The sequence below is a fragment of the Crinia signifera genome, chromosome 4 (assembly GCF_055691185.1).
Source record: "Crinia signifera chromosome 4, ASM5569118v1, whole genome shotgun sequence".
Taxonomy (NCBI): Eukaryota; Metazoa; Chordata; class Amphibia; order Anura; family Myobatrachidae; genus Crinia; species Crinia signifera.
The window spans coordinates 185,315,352-185,336,825 of record NC_139220.1 but is presented as its reverse complement, the minus strand read 5'-3'; the positions used below and the strand labels follow the sequence as shown (position 1 = coordinate 185,336,825).

General features: G+C 44.5%; 1 protein-coding gene across 1 annotated transcript in view; it reads left to right on the top strand.

Annotated features, from left to right (window-relative positions):
* Positions 1–1,512: 1,512 nt before the first annotated feature.
* Positions 1,513–21,474, top strand: part of TCAF2 (TRPM8 channel associated factor 2) — a 56,772-nt gene continuing 36,810 nt past the window's right edge. The window contains exon 1 of the mRNA XM_083183180.1: positions 1,513–1,553. The gene's annotated coding sequence lies outside the window, so the exon portion shown is untranslated. The remainder of the gene's footprint in view (positions 1,554–21,474) is intronic.

Genomic DNA, 21,474 nt, shown 5'->3' with positions numbered 1-21,474 from the left:
ATTTCACAATTATAATTGCTGCCCACAGCATTTATTGTTGCTGTATTTGTGGGCTTTATTAGACAGTTTTCCGGCAGCTATGAGTTGGCTGTAACAAGCCAGAGTGTATACTCATACCGTCGTAGTCTATGTGAAAAAACTGTCATTGACAGTTACTTTACAGCTGTTATTATTGCCCTCAGCGTTATGTTGTTGCTGTATTGTGGGCTTATAGGACAGTTCTCCGGTGGCTATGAGTTGGCTATAAGAAGCCAGAAAATATACTCATACCGCCGCTGTCAATATGAAATTACTGCTGCTGATAGTTAATTAATAAATGTTACTGCTGCCTACAGCGTTATGTTTTTATTGACGTATTCTGGGTTTATTTGAACAGATCTCTAGTGGCTATGAGTCGGCTGTGATCAGCCAGAAAATATACTCATACCACCGCTGTTTATTATAAATACCAGTGCGGCTACCGCTGACAGTTATTTAACATACGCTGTTATCGCTCACAGCGTTTATTATTGCCTTATTGCAGGCTTGTGAGACAGTATCCCCGCGGTTATGAGTTGGCTATAGAAAGCCAAATAATACACTCATACCGCTGCTGTCTATTATGTATATCTAAGCAGCTCCGTGTCTCACAGGCTGCACGGAGACTGTAAGCCGGCTCCTGTCAGCCAGACACGCGCCCACGCTACTTCTGCCGCTCTATCTCAGCTATTGGTACAGACTTTTAACATAACACATACATTTCATTTCATTTCATTTCTACAACGTAAAGTGCATTTTTTAGAGGCATATGATTGGGGGCTGAGGTCATTGGTAGCCAACGACCGTTTCACCAAGCTTCCTCAGGGTTATTAATGTTGTTGGTCAACATGTGCAATGTAGTAGTGAACCGCTGCGCTCGGCACACTATTATAATACTACCTCTATGCTCACTGGGTATGGAAAAGTATGAACAAGGTGGTTTAAAAAAAACAAAAACAAATGGTCGACCTTTTTCCAGGTCAGCCATTTGGTTGTGTTGACCTTTTGACTATGTCGCACTAATGCATGTCGATCTTTTGACTGTTGACCTATACACTGTCCACCTAATGGCTGCATACCCTGTATTTCCAGGATGCACAATGGGCCATTTTTATAGAACAATTTTATTCTTTATTTGAAAGTAAACATGGATTTCTACTTTTAAAGATTTTCTAGCATGAATGCTTTCTATGGATTTGCACTTTACAGACTATAATAATGAAAGTTTGATGGAAAACAGTTGATATTGGTTATCTAGTGTTTAAGTAGTTTTACAGGAAACTTCTGTTACACCCAGATCTATCTGCAAACCAAGATCTACACAACATCTGTTACACGTAGATATGGACACAACTACCCTGCAGCTATTTTGTCTCTATTCCCCTCCTGTTCCGTCCCTCTGCCCCGTCCACGTTTGCAGTACTGGCTACTAGTCTGAATGCCACACCTTTTCTATCTGACCCTATTCAGATATACAGTACTGTCTGCACCGTCACTTTCACAGTCCACTCCAGGCAGCTGCTGTGACAACTCATGTATGTATGATAATCTATCTCTCTCTCTCTCTCTCTTTCTCTATCTCTCTCTCTCTCTCCTGTATCTCGTTATATTCTGTTCCTTGCCAAAGCAGAGAGGAATGATGTTGACAATAGGATTTCTTTTTATGCGAAATATGGCATAAACTAGAAGCTTATCAGAGTGAAACAGAGTAGATAGTGAAAGGGCTGCCAATTGAAATTTGCAGCTTAGATGCTGACAGAAGACTTCTATTTTTTTTTTTTAGATTTTACATTAAACTGTAGAGTTTGATATTTAGCGGCACATTTAATATGGAGTGAAAACTAATTGTCGTTACTAATCCTAAATGGTGCTGAAAACAATCAGCCCCTAACTGCCATTGTTCAAATGTGTGGCCATTGGGGGCTGATTGGCTAGAGCACCATTGAAGATTAGTAGATAAATGAAGAAAGTCTTTTTTTTTTTTAAATAAACTTTGTGCAAGTAAGATATAGATATATTAACACTTATTATTTAGTGCCTACATATTCTTTCTGTTGCCCTTTACATTTGGAACCACAGTTTGAGAACAATACTATTAAAAGACAGAAAGGTAAGATGGTCCCTCTCTCATTAAATTTGTTATTAATTGACAGTTATTTATATAGCTTACACTTGTCCTTCAGCGCTTTTACAGGGAATAATTCACTCAATCAGCTCCAGTGGAGTTTAAAATCTATATTCCCTACTATGCGTATACACGCCCCCATCCACTAGGGCCTTCAGATACCCCACCACCTCACCCATCAACTTATGCGCAGCAGGATCGCATACAATACATTGTACACAGTCTTTTTGTACACAGTGGGCGGTATTCACTTGTTTTTCACCAGTATTTAAGCTTACTATGTCCAGGGGTGGTGAGTGGAAATGTGTGAATGTATTGCTAAAATTGACCAAAATGAGCACGATATGCACAAAACAATAGATCAATTGAATATTGCTCCACAATCTCCCATCACATTAGAAGCTAGCACAATTCGATAGAACAATTGAATACCACTCAATGTATCAAATGCGATTCCAGCAGGGACTATGGGCTGTAATAAATATTCATGGCAGCCTGTAGGATCTGCGACTGTGATGCAAGGCACATGGGAATGCACCTCGCAATTGCAGGAAAATTACTTCTCATGCAATGCGTCAGAAAAAATCCCAAAGTCGCATAAAAATGGTCATATCGCAATAATGGCTGCCAGCTTTTAAGGTTCATTTTCTACTCAGCAGCCATTTAACCTATCTGCATGGGAGTGTGGGAAGAGACGCATGCAAGCACAAATACAAGTTATGCATAGATTGACTATGACAAGGCATAGAACCCACCACCTCAATGCTGTGGGACATTTATGCTTTGTCAACTCTGCTGATCTTACAATCTATAGTAAGATAATCATAAATATTTAAAAGTTCCATATATTCCGTAGCAACTGACATCACCATAACTTAATGGGTCCAATCATTGTGCCCATACTTGTTTTTCATGGAAAATAGATCATATGAGCAAATTTCAACCTCATTACAAACATCCTATTGTGACATTATGTAAAAGGAAACAAACCAGAAATACTTGTTTTTTACGTTAGGAAGGGAAAATACTAGTTTTTTTATTCATGGTTCTCAATTCTGGTTCTTGACTAGTTACTGTATCTTGTTTTGGTTCTGGTTCATACAGTCAGTAGGTTGGCATTCAATATAAAAAAAATCAACTATTTAATGGGATGCAAATTTGTGACTGAAAAACGCTATATGGTGCGATGTGGTCGGATTTTTAGTCCTGAAAATGTGCAAAGTTTAGGCATGAAAATGTGTGAATGAATTAATTTGTGCATAACCACCCCCGGGCTCAAAGAACCGGTCCTGGTTTTGGAAATTTAGGGGTCAAAAAACATAGGGGATCCCCAGGTTATCTAAAAGCAGCATCAGACTCAAGGTTCCAAAAATACAGGGAACAAAATGAGTAGGTGTCCCCTGTATTTTGGCAACTAGCACCGGGCCCAAACAGCCAACAGGGTAATGTCCAAGCTGGGGGAAGTTTCCCCAGTGCCCCTGGGCCGATTGGCATTGGGCTGATAAATGGTTAATATAAAAATAAACTATTGTGTAATTTTGTGGAACTACAAGTCCCAGCAAGCTTGCACTGCATGCAGGGACTTGGAGAACCACAAGTCCCAACATGTCACACTTTTCCATCCCCCCATTACCCACTGCCTCCCTGTCACAAAAGTGGTCACTTCACTTCACTGACCACACATGTGGCGGCCATTCAGTAGTAACTTACTGGGGTCCTGTAATAATTTTTATTGTTTGACGGAGTCCCGGAGCAATATAGTTTGAGCACCCTTGCTATAGACTATCTGTACTGTTAAATATTAATACTGTATTCCATACAGTATTCAGTGTATAAAAAGAACAATTTTCAGGGTTGTTACCTTTCTTCCAGAGTGAGAGATTTTGGATTACATTTGGAAACCCCCCTCTAAAAATCCTGTGTTTGCCACTGGGCTCCTTCTTTAAGTGGTAAATTTATTTAGATGGGATTTTTATTGAATATGGGATATTACCCATAACAACCAATTTGATCTACAGTATTACTACTCTTAAGGCCCATCCAACTTTTTTGTAAATTTTCTTTTAAATTTTTGTAAAGTGACAATGTCTTTCATTTAATGGACCCTTATAGGTCTTTAACCCCTTTGGTGGTATGGCTGGAAATTTATCAGGCTGAGCTGCGCTGAAGAAGCAGCTCTTTCGAGAAATTTCTGTGCATGCCACTGTAAATAAAGGGTGCACAGTGGTGCCTCCAGTGGTGAACCATCTTCCCTGTTGCTGATTCACCCCGTCGTCGCTCCGGGAGGTTCAGCCATGCTCAGCCGTTTGTGTGTTTGGGCGTCCAAACACAGGAATGGCTGACTAGATGAACAGCTGAGCATCCAAACACCTGAGTGCTCCCGAGACACCCCCCCCCCCAAACAGCCCCAAACTAATCCAAGCGGCCAGAAACAGCTGAAGCCAGCAGCAGCCCCAGGGTAGAGGGGCTGCTGCAGAAGGCAGCCGCTGCCCCTTCTGTGGGGAGTATTTTTGGGGAAGGACAACCCTGCCCTGGTAGGTTTGTCCTGCCCCAGGAAAACCCACCAATTAAGGGGTTAAGGGTCCACTTAAGGGAGTCTGTTTATTGTATTGTATTCAGTGGTGTCGAGAGAGGAGTGGAGGGGATACTTTTCACCCGGGGCCAGGTCTGTTGGAGGGGTTTGGGTCCCGCGCCCCTCCCCCTGCTGCAGAGACCGACATTGGGGGTGGAGAGCAGAGGCTGCCACAGCAGCACAGTCTTTCTCCCCTCCTGCTGCAGCTGGCCATGTCCCCTCCTGCTGGCCATGACCCTTTTTTTCTGGGGCCCGCTGGTGCTTTCAGCAACCCTGGTTGCATTCAGCGACCCTGGTTGCTTTCAGCGGCCCTGGTTGCATTCAGAAAGTCATACGCTTTCCAATGACATATCATAATGCATGAAAACAACAGAAATAACATGGACCTTTATGACAGCTTTTAAGGGGTCATCCGATTAAACCCATATTCAAACTTCGATTGTCCCTTAACCTTTTCACGGCCAACATCTAGTCAGGCTCAACAGCCCTAGCGCTAGTAGCAGATTCAATGGTGTTGCAAGAGATATCATACAGTGCCCGTAAGCGCTATCTCTGTTAACATGTGACAAGTGACACCCTATGATAAAGATGGAGTACAATACATAACTTATATAGAAACACAGGTGACTGCTGCTTCCAAAGTTCCAATTGAATAACACTTGTTTCAAATCTGAAAAAGATAGCTCCAAAAATCCCAATAGTGGAATTCTTGGAGGGAAAAAGCAACAATCTAGTGTAGTATTTTTGACCAGAGGATGCTTTTATTTGATAGATGCACTCACAATTCACCGATAAAATGAAGGCACGTCAAATTATCCTCAAGGCATATGACAGCTGGGCTTATTCCATATAAATTCCAGTGACCATATGAGAGCACTCGAAACCTGTAATAACAAGTCTCCACACCCTCCAGGGTTTTTGATGGGTGTGACGGAGACCAAACAGGAAAAATACCATTGGTGCAGTAGGTAATAAAAATAGCAAAATATTTATTTACAGGAAGCACACATTATCCCAGTCATATGCCAGTCATATGCCTTGAGGATAATTTGATGTGCTTTCATTTTATTGGTGAATTGTGAGTGCATCTATCAAATAAAAGCATCCTCTGGTCAAAAATACTACACTAGATTGTTGCTTTTTCCCTCCAAGAATTCCACTATTGGGATTTTTGGAGATATCTTTTTCAGATTTGAAACACGTGTTATTCAATTGGAACTTTGGAAGCAGCAGTCACCTGTGTTTCTATATAAGTTATGTATTGTACTCCATCTTTATCATAGGGTGTCACTTGTCACATGTTAACGGAGATAGCGCTTATGGGCACTGTGTGATATCTCTTGCAGTACTATTTCTATCATTGGTGATTGACAAAGACCAATTTCACCTGTTCCCTAGCTGCACAATCTCAGATAGCGCCAACATTCCTGAACAATTTCTGTAAAAGATCCAATGGTGTGCCACTTTAAAATAAGAACATTAAAATCGTTCAACATTGAATGGAGACCATTTTTTTTATTTAACCCCTTCCCGACATTTGACGTACATTTACGTCATGGTCGGGAAGCACTTCCCGACACATGGCGTAAATGTACGTCATGGATTTAAACTGTCACCGCGTCTATAGACGCGGTGACAGTTTCAACATGTCTGCTGTCCCTGACAGCAGACATGTCCGTGCATGCCCAGGGGGGGCTGCGATGCCGCCCCCCGTCGGCGATCGCTGTGATTGGCTGTTCAGTGTGAACAGCCAATTACAGCGTTTTCCTGTGTCACCGGCGAATAACGTTCGCCGGTGACACGGGATCGGAGGTGATTGGTGCTGTAAAGTACAGCACCAATCACCGCGGGGTGTAAGGGTGACACTGGTGTCACCCCACCTCACCCCGCCCGCCCCCAAAGGCCGTGATTGGTCCGTCGGACCGACGGACCAATCACAGCCATGGAGGGGGGTTTAAACTAACGGTGACTGCACTGCAGACGCCATTCCGGTCTGGAATAGCGTGCAGTGCGGTCACCGTGCCACCTGCCGCCATATACTGACCAGAACCTTGCTCCATACTTACCTGATCACTGCTTCATCGCTGCTTGATCACTGCTTGATCTGTGCCTAGTAGTGTGCTGGATGCTTCCTGGATCCTGTTGCTACTTGTGCCTTCCTGTGCTGTGAAATTGTGCTGCTGCAGTGTAATAGCTAGATAGAGAGATAGATAGAGAGAGATAGAGAGATAGAGAGAGATAGAGAGAGATAGAAAGAGAGATAGTGTCAGAGAGTGCTATATTTTGTGCTGCTGCAGTGTGATATAGTTATAGATAGAGAGAGAGAGATAGAGAGATAGAGAGAGATAGAGAGAGAGAGATAGATAGAGAGGCCTAGTGACAGAGTGCTATATTTTGTGCTGCTGCAGTGTGATAGTTATAGAGAGATAGAGAGAGATAGAGAGAGAGAGATAGAGAGAGATAGTGACAGATTGTGCTATATATTTTTTATATAACTGACTGCTGCCCCCTCCTTTTGTGCTGATCAGTATAAATTAACTGATCAGCAACTTTTTGGGGGCGCAGGTTTTTTTTTATATATAGATATACCTGTCAGTGCTGCTGCTGTAGTGTCATAGAGTGATAGATAGTGATAGATAGTGATAGATAGTGAGAGATAGAGAGAGATAGTGACAGAGAGTGATAGAGAGTGTATATTTTGTGTCTGCTACCCCCCCTTTTTGGGGGTGCAGGTTTTTTAGTGTCCTAGAGTGATAGATAGTGAGAGATAGTGACAGAGAGTGATAGAGAGTGACAGAGAGTGCTAAATTTTGTGTCTGCTGCCCCCGCCTTTTGTGCTGATCACTATATCTGAGGTGATCAGCAACTTTTTTGGGGGTGCAGAGGTTTTTTTTTTTTTTATATATATACCTGTCAGTTGCACCAAAGGTTGTGCACCTGCTGCACCTCACTGGTAATCAGTGTCGCATCACTGATCACCTTTTTTTTTTTTTGTGAGTGCTGTGGGGTCTTTTTTTAATTTTTTTTTTACACACACTGTGATTTTGTGGGTGTCCTGTGGCCACTGTGCGCTGATCAGTGACGTACATCACTGATCAGCTTTTTTCAATTTTTGGCGCAGGACCTTTTTTTTTTTTTTTTAACCCCTTCAATTTTTTATTTTTAACCCCTTCATTTTTTTTTTTTTTTATTGGTATAAAGTATTTTTTTTTTTTCTGCACTACATACACACTACATATCCCCCGGGTTGAAATAAAGTTTGTACCCCCCCCTACACTATACACGTGTTGAAACATTTCACTACCAGTAACACAAAAATAAAAATGGCATCCCAAATGTCCTCCCAAATGTCCTCCCAAATGTCATCACAGTCATCCAGAAGAATGTATTCAGCGGAGGAGGCATATGCCCTGCTTGCTTCTGACTCTGACACAGCCAGTGATGCAAGCGGGGAATTTGAAGGATTCGCCTTAAGCTCCTCTTCCTCCTCTGATGATGAGGGACCCCCTCAAAGACGCCCCCGTAGAGCAGCTGAGACCCCCCCCCAAACAATTGATCTCGTATGGACCCCACCACCAGACAATTTTGAGCCCCAGGTTCCTGAGTTTTTGGCCATGCCAGGAATCCAATTTGATTCCACAGGTCTCAGAGAAATTGACTTTTTCAAATTATTTTTCTCTGATGATTTTGTAAATTTAATGGTGGACCAAACTAATTTATATGCCCAGCAGTTTATTGCTCAAAACCCCACGTCATCATTTGCTAGGTGGACCCCTGTAGATGCAGTAGAGATGATGACGTTTTGGGGTCTGGTGTTTCATATGGGCATAGTAAAAAAGCCAGAAATTAGGCAATATTGGAGTACAGATGTTCTGTACAGTACTCCATTTTACCGTATGGCCATGACCCGGACTCGATTTGAGACAATTCTTAAATTTATACATTACACCGATAATGCACAGTGCCCACCCAGAGATGATCCCACCTTTGACCGGCTATTCAAAGTCAGGCCGGTCATTGATCATTTCAGTGCCAAATTTGAAGAGGTGTACATCCCTGAAAAATTTATTTGTATCGACGAGTCCCTTATACATTTTAAAGGAAGGGTTAAATTCCGCCAGTACCTTCCCAGTAAGAGGGCAAGGTATGGCATAAAAATGTATAAACTGTGTGAAAGCACCTCAGGGTACACCCACAGGTTTAGGGTTTATGAAGGGAAGGATTCAAGAATTGAACCGCCAGAATGCCCCCCCTCCCTCGTAGGTGTTAGTGGGAAAATTGTCTGGGATTTAGTGCACCCCTTCCTGGATAAAGGTTATCACCTCTATGTGGATAACTTTTACACTAGCATCCCCCTGTTTAAGGCCCTTGGTTCAAGAGGTACAGCAGCTTGCGGTACTGTGCGCAAGAACCAAAGAGGCCTCCCAAAAACGCACATTGCCCAAGTAATGAGAAGGGGTGAAAGCAGGGGAATATGCAACGAAAATATGTTGTTGGTCAAATATAAGGACAAGAGGGATGTCCTTATACTGACAACAATTCACGGAGACAGTACCACCTCCGTCCCTGTACGAGGTACCAGTACCCACACCTCAAAACCTAATTGTATCCTGGATTACAATAGGTACATGGGCGGAGTGGATCTTTCAGATCAGGTACTGAAGCCGTACAGTGCCCTGCGGAAAACAAAAATCTGGTACAAGAAGGTGGCCGTGTATATCATCCAGATGGCACTGTATAACGCTTACGTGCTATTCCGTTCTACCGGCCAGAGGGGGACATTTATGCACTTTCAAGAGGAAGTCATAAAGGGCCTAATATTTGGGAACCAGCAGGCAGAGGGCCCCAGTACTTCTAGTACTGGCCCCCGTATTGTACCAGGGCAGCATTTTCCTGATGAAATCCCCTCCACTGGAAAAAAGGGCAGGACACAAAAAAGGTGCAAAGTTTGCTATAAAAAGGGAATAAGAAAGCAAACTATTTTCCAGTGTGACACTTGCCCCGACAAACCCGGCCTATGTATAAAGGAGTGTTTTAAAATATACCACACATCTATGGAATATTAGGTTCATAATTTCACCGTGCTTCGGGGGTCTTGCTAATGCCACATAGCACCCACCATTCATTCCACCAGAATCTGAGCCGCAAAATCCAAAAATCACTCCTTCCCTTCTGAGTCCTGCCATGCACCCAACTGGTATTTTTTGGTCACATGTGAGGCATTGCCGTACTCGGGAGAAATTGGGGCACAGATTTTGGGGTGCTTTGTCTCCTTCATTCCTTGTGAAAATGAAAAATTTTGAGCCAGAACTGCATTTTTGTGTAAAAAAATGTAATTTTTCATGTTCACTGCCCAGTTTTATCAAAATTGGTGAAACCCCTGGGGGTTTGAAATGTACACTATACCCCTAGATGAATTCCCTGAGGGGTGTAGTTTGCAAAATGGGGTCACTTGTGGGGGGGTTCCACTGTATTGGTGCTTTGGGGGTCTTGCTAATGCGACATAGCACCCACCATCATTCCACCAGAATTTGTGCTGCAAAATCCAAATATCACTCCTTCCCTTCTGAGTCCTGCCACTTTTTGGTCACACATGAGGCATTGCCGTACTCGGGAGAAATTGGGGCACAGATTTTGGGGTGCTTTGTCTCCTTCATTCCTTGTGAAAATGAAAAATTTTGAGCCAGAACTGCATTTTTGTGTAAAAAAATGTAATTTTTCATTTTCACTGCCCACTTGTATCAAAATTGGTGAAACCCCTGGGGGTTTGAAATGTACACTATACCCCTAGATGAATTCCCTGAGGGGTGTAGTTTGCAAAATGGGGTGACTTGTGGGGGGGTTCCACTGTATTGGTGCAACATAGCACCCACCATTCATTCCACCAGAATCTGTGCTGCAAAATCCAAAAATCACTCCTTCCCTTCTGAGTCCTGCCATGCACCCAACTGGTATTTTTTGGTCACATGTGAGGCATTGCCGTACTCGGGAGAAATTGGGGCACAGATTTTGGGGTGCTTTTTCTCCTTCATACCTTCTGAAAATGAAAAATTTTGAGCCAGAACTGCATTTTTGTGTAAAAAATGTAATTTTTCATTTTCACTGCCCACTTGTATCAAAATTGGTGAAACCCCTGGGGGTTTTAAATGTACACTATACCCCTAGATGAATTCCCTGAGGGGTGTAGTTTGCAAAATGGGGTCACTTGTGGGGGGGTTCCACTGTATTGGTGCTTGGGGGGTCTTGCTAATGCGACATAGCACCCACCAAAATTCCACCAGAATCTGAGCTGCAAAATCCAAAAATCACTCCTTCCCTTTTGAGTCCTGCCATGCACCCAACTGGTATTTTTTGGTCACATGTGAGGCATTGCCGTACTCGGGAGAAATTGGGGCACAGATTTTGGGGTGCTTTTTCTCCTTCATACCTTCTGAAAATGAAAAATTTTGAGCCAGAACTGCATTTTTGTGTAAAAAATGTAATTTTTCATGTTCACTGCCCACTTGTATCAAAATTGGTGAAACCCCTGGGGGTTTGAAATGTACACTATACCCCTAGATGAATTCCCTGAGGGGTGTAGTTTGCAAAATGGGGTCACTTGTGGGGGGGTTCCACTGTATTGGTGCTTGGGGGGTCTTGCTAATGCGACATAGCACCCACCAAAATTCCACCAGAATCTGAGCTGCAAAATCCAAAAATCACTCCTTCCCTTCTGAGTCCTGCCATGCACCCAAATGGTATTTTTTGGTCACATGTGAGGCATTGCCGTACTCGGGAGAAATTGGGGCACAGATTTTGGGGTGCTTTGTCTCCTTCATACCTTCTGAAAATGAAAAAATTTTGAGCCAGAACTGCATTTTTGTGTAAAAAAATGTAATTTTTCATTTTCACTGCCCACTTGTATCAAAATTGGTGAAACCCCTGGGGGTTTGAAATGTACACTATACCCCTAGATGAATTCCCTGAGGGGTGTACTTTGCAAAATGGGGTGACTTGTGGGGGGGTTCCACTGTATTGGTGCAACATAGCACCCACCATTCATTCCACCAAAATCTGTGCTGCAAAATCCAAAAATCACTCCTTCCGTTCTGAGTCCTGCCATGCACCCAACTGGTATTTTTTGGTCACATGTGAGGCATTTCCGTACTCGGGAGAAATTGGGGCACAGATTTTGGGGTGCTTTTTCTCCTTCATACCTTCTGAAAATGAAAAATTTTGAGCCAGAACTGCATTTTTGTGTAAAAAAATGTAATTTTTCATTTTCACTGCCCACTTGTATCAAAATTGGTGAAACCCCTGGGGGTTTGAAATGTACACTATACCCCTAGATGAATTCCCTGAGGGGTGTAGTTTTCAAAATGGGGTGACTTGTGGGGGGGTTCCACTGTATTGGTGCTTGGGGGGTCTTGCTAATGCGACATAGCACCCACCAAAATTCCACCAGAATCTGAGCTGCAAAATCCAAAAATCACTCCTTCCGTTCTGAGTCCTGCCATGCACCCAACTGGTATTTTTTGGTCACATGTGAGGCATTGCCGTACTCGGGAGAAATTGGGGCACAGATTTTGGGGTGCTTTTTCTCCTTCATACCTTCTGAAAATGAAAAATTTCGAGCCAGAACTGCATTTTTGTGTAAAAAATGTAATTTTTCATTTTCACTGCCCACTTGTATCAAAATTGGTGAAACCCCTGGGGGTTTGAAATGTACACTATACCCCTAGATGAATTCCCTGAGGGGTGTAGTTTTCAAAATGGGGTGACTTGTGGGGGGGTTCCACTGTATTGGTGCTTGGGGGGTCTTGCTAATGCGACATAGCACCCACCAAAATTCCACCAGAATCTGAGCCGCAAAATCCAAAAATCACTCCTTCCGTTCTGAGTCCTGCCATGCACCCAACTGGTATTTTTTGGTCACATGTGAGGCATTTCCGTACTCGGGAGAAATTGGGGCACATATTTTGGGGTGCTTTTTCTCCTTCATACCTTCTGAAAATGAAAGATTTTGAGCCAGAACTGCATTTTTGTGTAAAAAAATGTAATTTTTCATTTTCACTGCCCACTTGTATCAAAATTGGTGAAACCCCTGGGGGTTTGAAATGTACACTATACCCCTAGATGAATTCCCTGAGGGGTGTACTTTGCAAAATGGGGTGACTTGTGGGGGGGTTCCACTGTATTGGTGCAACATAGCACCCACCATTCATTCCACCAGAATCTGTGCTGCAAAATCCAAAAATCACTCCTTCCCTTCTGAGTCCTGCCATGCACCCAACTGGTATTTTTTGGTCACATGTGAGGCATTGCCGTACTCGGGAGAAATTGGGGCACAGATTTTGGGGTGCTTTTTCTCCTTCATACCTTCTGAAAATGAAAAATTTTGAGCCAGAACTGCATTTTTGTGTAAAAAAATGTAATTTTTCATTTTCACTGCCCACTTGTATCAAAATTGGTGAAACCCCTGGGGGTTTGAAATGTACACTATACCCCTAGATGAATTCCCTGAGGGGTGTACTTTGCAAAATGGGGTCACTTGTGGGGGGGTTCCACTGTATTGGTGCTTTGGGGGTCTTGCTAATGCGACATAGCACCCACCAAAATTCCACCAGAATCTGAGCTGCAAAATCCAAAAATCACTCCTTCCCTTCTGAGTCCTGCCATGCACCCAACTGGTATTTTTTGGTCACATGTGAGGCATTGCCGTACTCGGGAGAAATTGGGGCACAGATTTTGGGGTGCTTTGTCTCCTTCATACCTTCTGAAAATGACAAATTTGGAGCCAGAACTGTATTTTTGTGTAAAAAAAATAATTTTTCATTTTCACTGCCCAGTTGTACCACAATTGGTGAAACCCCTGGGGGTTTGAAATGTACACTATACCCCTAGATGAATTCCCTGAGGGGTGTAGTTTGCAAAATGGGGTCACTTGTGGGGGGGTTCCTAACTTTTAGCATCTTATGGTGCCTAGAAACCTACATGGTGCCTAAAAAATAATCTCATAAAAAGGAGGCTCCAAAATCAAGTAGGTGCTCCTTCTATTATGAAGCCTGTGGTTTGGTCACCGTGCACACTAGGGCCACATATAGGATATTTATGAAAACAAAAGAATTGGGGGAATCAATTTTCAGTCACATTTCTCTAGTAAAATGTACTGTGTTCCTTAGAAAAATGTATTAAAATTGCAAATCTGCAAAAAAAAATAAATTTTGAAATTTCACCTACACTTTGTTTTAATTCCTGTGAAACACCTAAAGGGTTAACAAACTTCCAAAATGCTGTTTTGAATACTGTGAGGGGTGCAGTTTTTGAAATGGCATCATTTATGGGGGTGTCTCACATACAAGTCCCTCAAAGTCACATCAGAACTGAACTGGTCCCTAAAAAAATCAGTGTTTGAAATTTTCTTGAAAATTTGAGAATTTGCTATTCATATTGTAAGCCTCCTAGTGTCCCAAAAAATTAAAAGGAAGTTGAAATAATGATGTCAACATAAAGTAGACATATGGTCTATGTTAGTTATTCACTATTTTGAGTGGTAAGATTATTTGTCTCACAAGCAGAAAATTTAACATTTTGCAAATCGCTAAATTTTCCATTTTTTCACGATATTTTGGTATTTTTCACAAAAAAACACAGACTGTATCGACCCAAATTTACCACTAATTTGAAGTACAATGTGTCACGAAAAAACAATCTCAAAATCACTGGGATAAGTAAAAGCAAAAAAAAGTTATCCCCACTTAAGTGAGACATGTCAGATTTGAAAAAAAGGGCTCTGTCAGGAACGCAAAAACTGGCTCTGTCAGGAAGGGGTTAAAAAAATTACAACAAATACAATTAATTTAAACATTTAAACCAGACTGGTTCCAGTTCATAGATATACAGGGTGTCATGTAGTAGGATGCAGTTTTTGTAACGTTCCAAAATTGCATTAAATCAAATGTTTTAAAATTGCATTTTGTTGCCCAAAATTGCAAAAATTTAATTAAATGTGGTTTCAGGGGTACAAATGAAATTCACATGTGATATCTGGCAATTTTTGGTCATGGAAATTTTTTACACATGTGTAAACGGCATCGGGTCCCCCCTTCTGAGCCAAACCAGCTCCGGACTCATTGAGTCTGTCCTGGTTCCAAAAATGTGGAGGTCAAAAAGCGTAGGGGCCCTCCGTATTTCAGAACCAGCATGAGGCTCCAACAGCCAGCAGTGTCATGCCACAACCGGTCGACACTTTTTATACAAGCTCCCCAGGCCAAAGCATTAACCCATGGCTGGTCAGCCTGGGTACCAGGGGCACCCGGGACAGCCCCAGGCTTTAGCCCAGGCTGAGGGGTTCCCTGAATGGGGGGGACCCCTTTATTTGGGGGTCCCCACTCCCCCAGGGTCCCGCCCCAGGCTGACCAGCCATGGGTTAATGCTTTGGCCAGGGGAGCTTGTATAAAAAGTCTCCCCGACATTAGCCTGCTGGCTGTTTGTGCCTGGTGATGGTTTTTTTTAAATACAGTGGTCCCCTACTCATTTTGTCCCCCTTATTTTTGGAACCAGGATCAGCGCATGAGCCTGGTGCTGGTTACAGAAATACAGGGGGAACCCAGTTTTTTTGCGCCACGGCGCCATACCATTTTTTTAAATTATTTATGCTATTTTTTTTTACATTGGACAGGGTCATACGTATTTGTTAGCCGGAAGTACATCAGTGAAACATGAACAGCTATAACATTGGAAAATATGAATCTGGAGAATTCAGCAGCTTTGCAAATTTGCCGTATTCTCCATTCGTTTTGTTGGGCCATATACGGCCAATCCCATGTGTACCCGTCTGTAAGGCTGATATTAGTTAATTTACCCCTGTCTATCTAATAATCCACACACATAAATAAAAGTAAAATTTGATTGAGTTTCTGGCACCTCCCCATGGTAAAACAAACGAGGTGGGTTCTATGCAATTTTTCTCCCAGTGCAAACAGGTAAAAAAGTGTGTGTTTAAAACAGTAAGAATTATTTCACAAAGTTGGTGTGGCAGCATGACCTTGAAGGAAATGCCTACCTTTTTCCCTCAGTTTTGCAACTTGCACACCCAGACAATGGCCTCCACAGGAAGAAAAAAAGTCCGGATTCATACCCCTTACATTATTTCTCCTTTTTTTTCCTCCTTAAAGTAGTGCCATTTACACATATATAACACCATATATTTCCTTACACCTTATGCAGCACACCTTATGCCATTTACACATTATGCCACATACCATAATTCCCCTTACACATTATGCTGCAGATCGTAATACCCCTTACACATTACGCCACATACATTTACAGGGGCATTCTACAGAGGAGGAAGCCCTTCTGCAAACTCTGTCAGCCCCCACCCCCCTTCATTCCAGCTTGAACTATGTTTCAGAGTCTACTGCATATTCTCAAAATAGTGGGAAAATGTCTGCCATCGTCGGGGGTAACTATTGACAAAAATGGGTGCAGGGTCTGTGGTGTGGGCCCTCCTGGACCCCAGTGGTCTGTATGCTCAGCACACACTGCACCCTTTAAAAATATGCATGTGCACAGTTATGCCCCTGACGCCAATTTATGCCCCACACAATAATGCTTCTTACAAATTATGCCCCACTTTAAGGCTTCTAATTATGGTCATAGGGATAGCATAAACATACCATGTAAGTATCCCTAAATGTAGGAAATATATTCATAAGGTAGCTGATTATAGATCTGTTTTGATCCATCACCTTAATAAAATTCTTCTTAAGTCCCAATTCATTGTGCAGCAGAGGTAGCATGGTCTTGCTTAGCTTTGGTAATGGACAAAACCCCAACCCTGGCACTGACTAGATTCCATCCAAAGGTGCTTCTGCACTAACTTACACATATGGAGGAAGTTATACATTCTTGTGGATCTTGTTCACTTCAAATTTATATTCAATTCCTATAGTTCTGCCCACACTATAGTCACAGAGTCCTTAAAAGCCTCCATGTTCTCACAATCCTTCAGACATGCGGCACCAGGGGCGGATTGGGGACTAAAATTGGCCCTGGAATATTTCTGGAAGTGGCCTCATGTGGGCGGCAACAATTCAATAATGGGCGGAGCCAACATAACAGTAGACAGGATTACCACATCACTACACTTACATACCTCCCAACATTCGTAGACACCGGGTGAGGGACATGGGGGCGCGTCAAATTTCCGGGAGCTTGGCCTCTTGGAAAGGGGGCGTGGTCTATACTAACGGCGCTGCAGCGTCCCTTTTTCGCTGCGGTGGAGGCATGCCCAGAAGCTCTATAAGCTGCTGCCCAGCCCCCAGCCCCCCTACCTCCAAGAATAGATGCTGTGTGTATTCACGGACGACAGGGGGGGACTCCCAACTACCCCTCCCCCCCCGCGGCGGGACACTGCTGGCGGTGGGAGGGACGCAGGAATGTCCCAAAATACCGCAACGTTCCCGCGATGAGTGGGACAGTTGGAAGGTATGCACTTAGATAGATTGTTGACAGGCAAAACTAAAGCATCATAGTGTCTGAATATCAGATTCATCAATATTAACTTGTGTTGGTTGGTAAGACTGTAAAATGTGGATGGACCCATGGTTGTCTGGCACGGGGCCAGATGTATCAAGCTTCAAAAGTGATAAAATGGAGAGTGATAAACAACCAGCCAATTAGCTCCTACCTGTCATTTCATAGACTGGGTTTGAAAAATAACAGGTTGAAGCTGATTGGTTGACTGTTTATCACTCTCCTTTTTATCACTTTTGAAGCTTGATACATCTGGCCCTAACCCCTGACTTTACACACTCTCAACTTCAGGCTGTTGATACTGGACATTGCTTCTCTCTGGAAAGAGCCAGAAAACACTATATACAGTACACCAACCAGGATCACATCACCGTTATGCCCAGTACACAGTACAGCAGAAGCCGTTATGCCCATTACACATTACAGCACACGACATTATGCCAAGTAAACTCTGTAATGCCCAGTATATGTTATAGCACATACCGTTATGCCCAGTACACATTACAGCAGATGCCGTCATGCCCAGTAGTACACATTACAGCGCACTCTGTAATGCCCAGTATATGTTATAGCACGCCCCATTATAGCACACGCCGATATGCCCAGTACACATTACAGCACAATCTGTAATGCCCAGTACACATTAAAGCACATGCCGTTGTGTCCAGTATATATTATAGCACACACCGTTATGCCCAGTACACATTACAGCAGACGCCATTATGCTCAGTACACATTACAGCACACACCGTTATGCCCAGTACACATTACAGCACACACTGTTATGCCCAGTACACATTACAGCACACACTGTTATGCCCAGTACACATTACAGCACACACTGTTATGCCCAGTACACATTACAGCACACTCTGTAATGCCCAGTATATGTTATCGCACACGCCGTTATGCCCAGTACACATTACAGCACACTCTGTAATGCCCAGTACACATTAAAGCACAAGCCGGTATGCCCAGTACACATTACAGCACACTCTGTAATGCCCAGTACACATTAAAGCACACGCCGTTATGCCCAGTACACATTAAAGCACACGCCGGTATGCCCAGTACACATTACAACAGATGCCATTATGCCCAGTACACATTACAGCACACTATGTAATGCCCAGTACACATTAAAGCACACGCCGGTATGCCCAGTACACATTACAACAGACGCCATTATGCCCAGTACACATTGGGAGAGGGCACAGAGAGAAAGCCTGACGTGATTGGGCACAGAATGAGGGACGGACACGATGGGCCGCAAAGAGATGGATGAGAGGATGGGAGGGGCCACAGAGAGATAGAGATGGATGTGAGGGGCCACAGAGAGAGAGATGGATGGATGGGGCATAGATGGATGCACAGGCAGGACCCTCTCACCTGATTCTCTTCCTCGGCAGCAAAGAGAAGATGTGCACTAGCAGTAGCCCTCCCGAGTTGCTCCCACACAGCCTCGCCAATGGCTCCCGCTGCAGCCTCCACGCCCACCAAGGGCAGGTTACAGCTCTGTTTGGCGCCATATTTATACCTCTGGAAGGGCATACATCGCATACTTTGACCAGGGGCGGAGCTTCAGGAGACCCCAGGCAGAGAGGGAAGACAGTGACCATGCAGAAGGAGTGGTGTAAAGGGCGGAGCCAATCTTAGTCCGGAATCGCACCCAGCGGTGCAGCACTGCCCCCCTCCTCCTCCTCAACATGGACCATGCCATGCCAAGAATAATGAATAATGCCATGGTGATCCCATAATGTGTAAAATAAAAATATAAGTGATTCCCTGATCAGTGGCAACGCCGCACACAGTGCCCTGCTGGCTGCTGCTATATGCGGCCCCGCCTCATCCCGCCCGGCCTTTCTCCGAGTGACCGAGTCCCGGAGAACAGTAGTAATGGGACTCGGTCACTCGGAGAAAGGCCGGGCGGGATGAGGCGGGGCCGCATATAGCAGCAGCCAGCAGGGCACTGTGTGCGGCGTTGCCACTGTTCAGGGAATCACTTATATTTTTATTTTACACATTATGGGATCACCATGCCATTATTCATTATTCTTGGCATGGCATGGTCCATGTTGAGGAAGCTGGAGGAGGAGGGTCAGGCAGTGGACAGGTACAACAGCGTGCAGGAGGAGGCGGGTCCACTCTCATTGACGGCAGCCACCCACCAATGACAGGCGGAGGAGGCAGGGCCGCACACAGGGACTGGGCAAGCCCTGAGCAGCCCCAGCCTGTCACTGTCAGTGTGGCTGTTCGCATGTTCGCGAGTCCACCAAACCCCGCCCGGCGAACAGCTGCAAATGGATGTTTTGCATAAACATCCATTTGCATGGCTCGGGTATCCGCCCACATCTTTCGATGGTCACTGACCATCGAATGATGTTTAGCGTGCACGCATATATAAGTGACTTTTCAGTTGTGTACATTTGCGTGCACGCTGGGACGGATATGGGCGGGCAGCTGACATCCGGTGATGTCAGCTACCCACCCCCCACACCCGCGTCACTGCCTCATTACTATGAGAACGCCCAGCGTTCTCATGGGAACGCCCATGGAACACTGGGCGTTCAAATATGGTAATGGGGCAGCCCAGCGCCCCCCCCCCATCTCCGCCCCCCCCCCCCCCATGGGTGCGTGCATCCGGCGAACCGAAAGGTCGCCGTGGGTGCACGCACGATACGCCTGCACATGCGCAGAGATACCCGTCTACGCAGACGTGCAACATCGGTACTGCGTGCGAATGCACTCAGTACCGATGAGATCTGAATGAGGCCCATAGTTTGCTGACAGTATTACTTGCTCTCACACACTTTTTTTTTTACCTTAAAATGTGTGTGGCAGCTCAGCCTCATCCTCTCCTTTCATCATCCCTGCTGGTGCTGTGCTCCCGTGTAGCTCCGCCCCCTTGGCCCGCGTGGCTCTGCCCATCCATTCCGTATAGCTCCGACCCCTGTCAAGTCTCTGCTGACAATCAATTCACTGATCGTGACTGATGTACAGGGGGGTTGGGATATGGGGGCTGGGAAGGAGCTTAGCCGCCCTGGGCTTCATGTTGCTCGCGCTGCTGCCTGTAGTGTGACAGGCAGCAGCAGCCACTGAGAGCAGCAGCAGCGGGGAGGAGGGGGAGGTGTTCTCTCTGGCTTTTGACTCCACGGACTGACTGGCACCCCCGCTGTCTTCCCAGCCGCAGCTCCGCCACCTGAGCTGCTGGTGTTCGCTGCGGCTGGCCTCCGTCCTCTCCTCGGTAAAAATGCTGAAGCAGGAAGTGCGCAGCTATGGGTGCAAACAAAGCTGGAGACGGGGACCACTTCCGGGCACGGCCACCGGCGCTAGTACACTCCGCGGTGGCCGGCCCCTGATTCAGTCAGTGTCACAGGTAGCTGTCGGCCTCAGGGTCGGCCGGCCTCCCGGGAAAATTCCCGGTGGCTTTAATGGCCAATCCGCCCCTGTGCGGCACTATGCCACATTCATCTCCCTTCTCTGCCTCACTCCCCATCTCCATCCATCCCACTTCACTCTTGACATCACCTGTTTCTTCACCTCCAAAATGTTATCCAGCCAGCAGAACATCTCCTCTTGCCTGGGCATCTCCCTCTCAACTTCCCCTCCTTGGAGGATATCCAAGCTTTTCTCTATAATTCTTTACATTCCAACTGATGATTATGGAAGTGTATAACAGCGGTGGTTTGGCAGAGTAATGTACATACTAGTGGCATTGTATTTGCCCAATCACTAGTCCAATTCTTTAACCAGAATTGTGGTAGGTTGAAAAGGGAAGGTATAGCTATGCTCACTGTTACAGTGGTTGAGGCATGAAGCGGAGTAGGGTTGTGTGACCGCTCACAAACTAGTGACTGCCTTCTGATTGCAGGTAGAGGTGCAGGATACTGGAACAGCAGTAACATGGGGATTACCCCTGTACCCTGTGGGGCAGTCTAACTTTGAGGCCACATATTGTGGATGATGACATGTGCTAATGTTATCACCAGACCACTGCATTTTACAGCAATTTAAATTAAAACATACTGTAAAACCCAATTTTATTTAATCAATCTCAATCACATTTGAAATGGACTGAAGAGTTGGTTAAGAAGTAATATGTACACCTTTTCATTTAGAAATTACTAATAAAGTTGCAGTTTGTGGCTAAATGTGAACTGGCTTTTGCAGTGAGTTCGGTAAGCAATAAGATAAACCTTTCAAATTATTTCACAGATAAATTTAGAAAATGTTTCAAAAC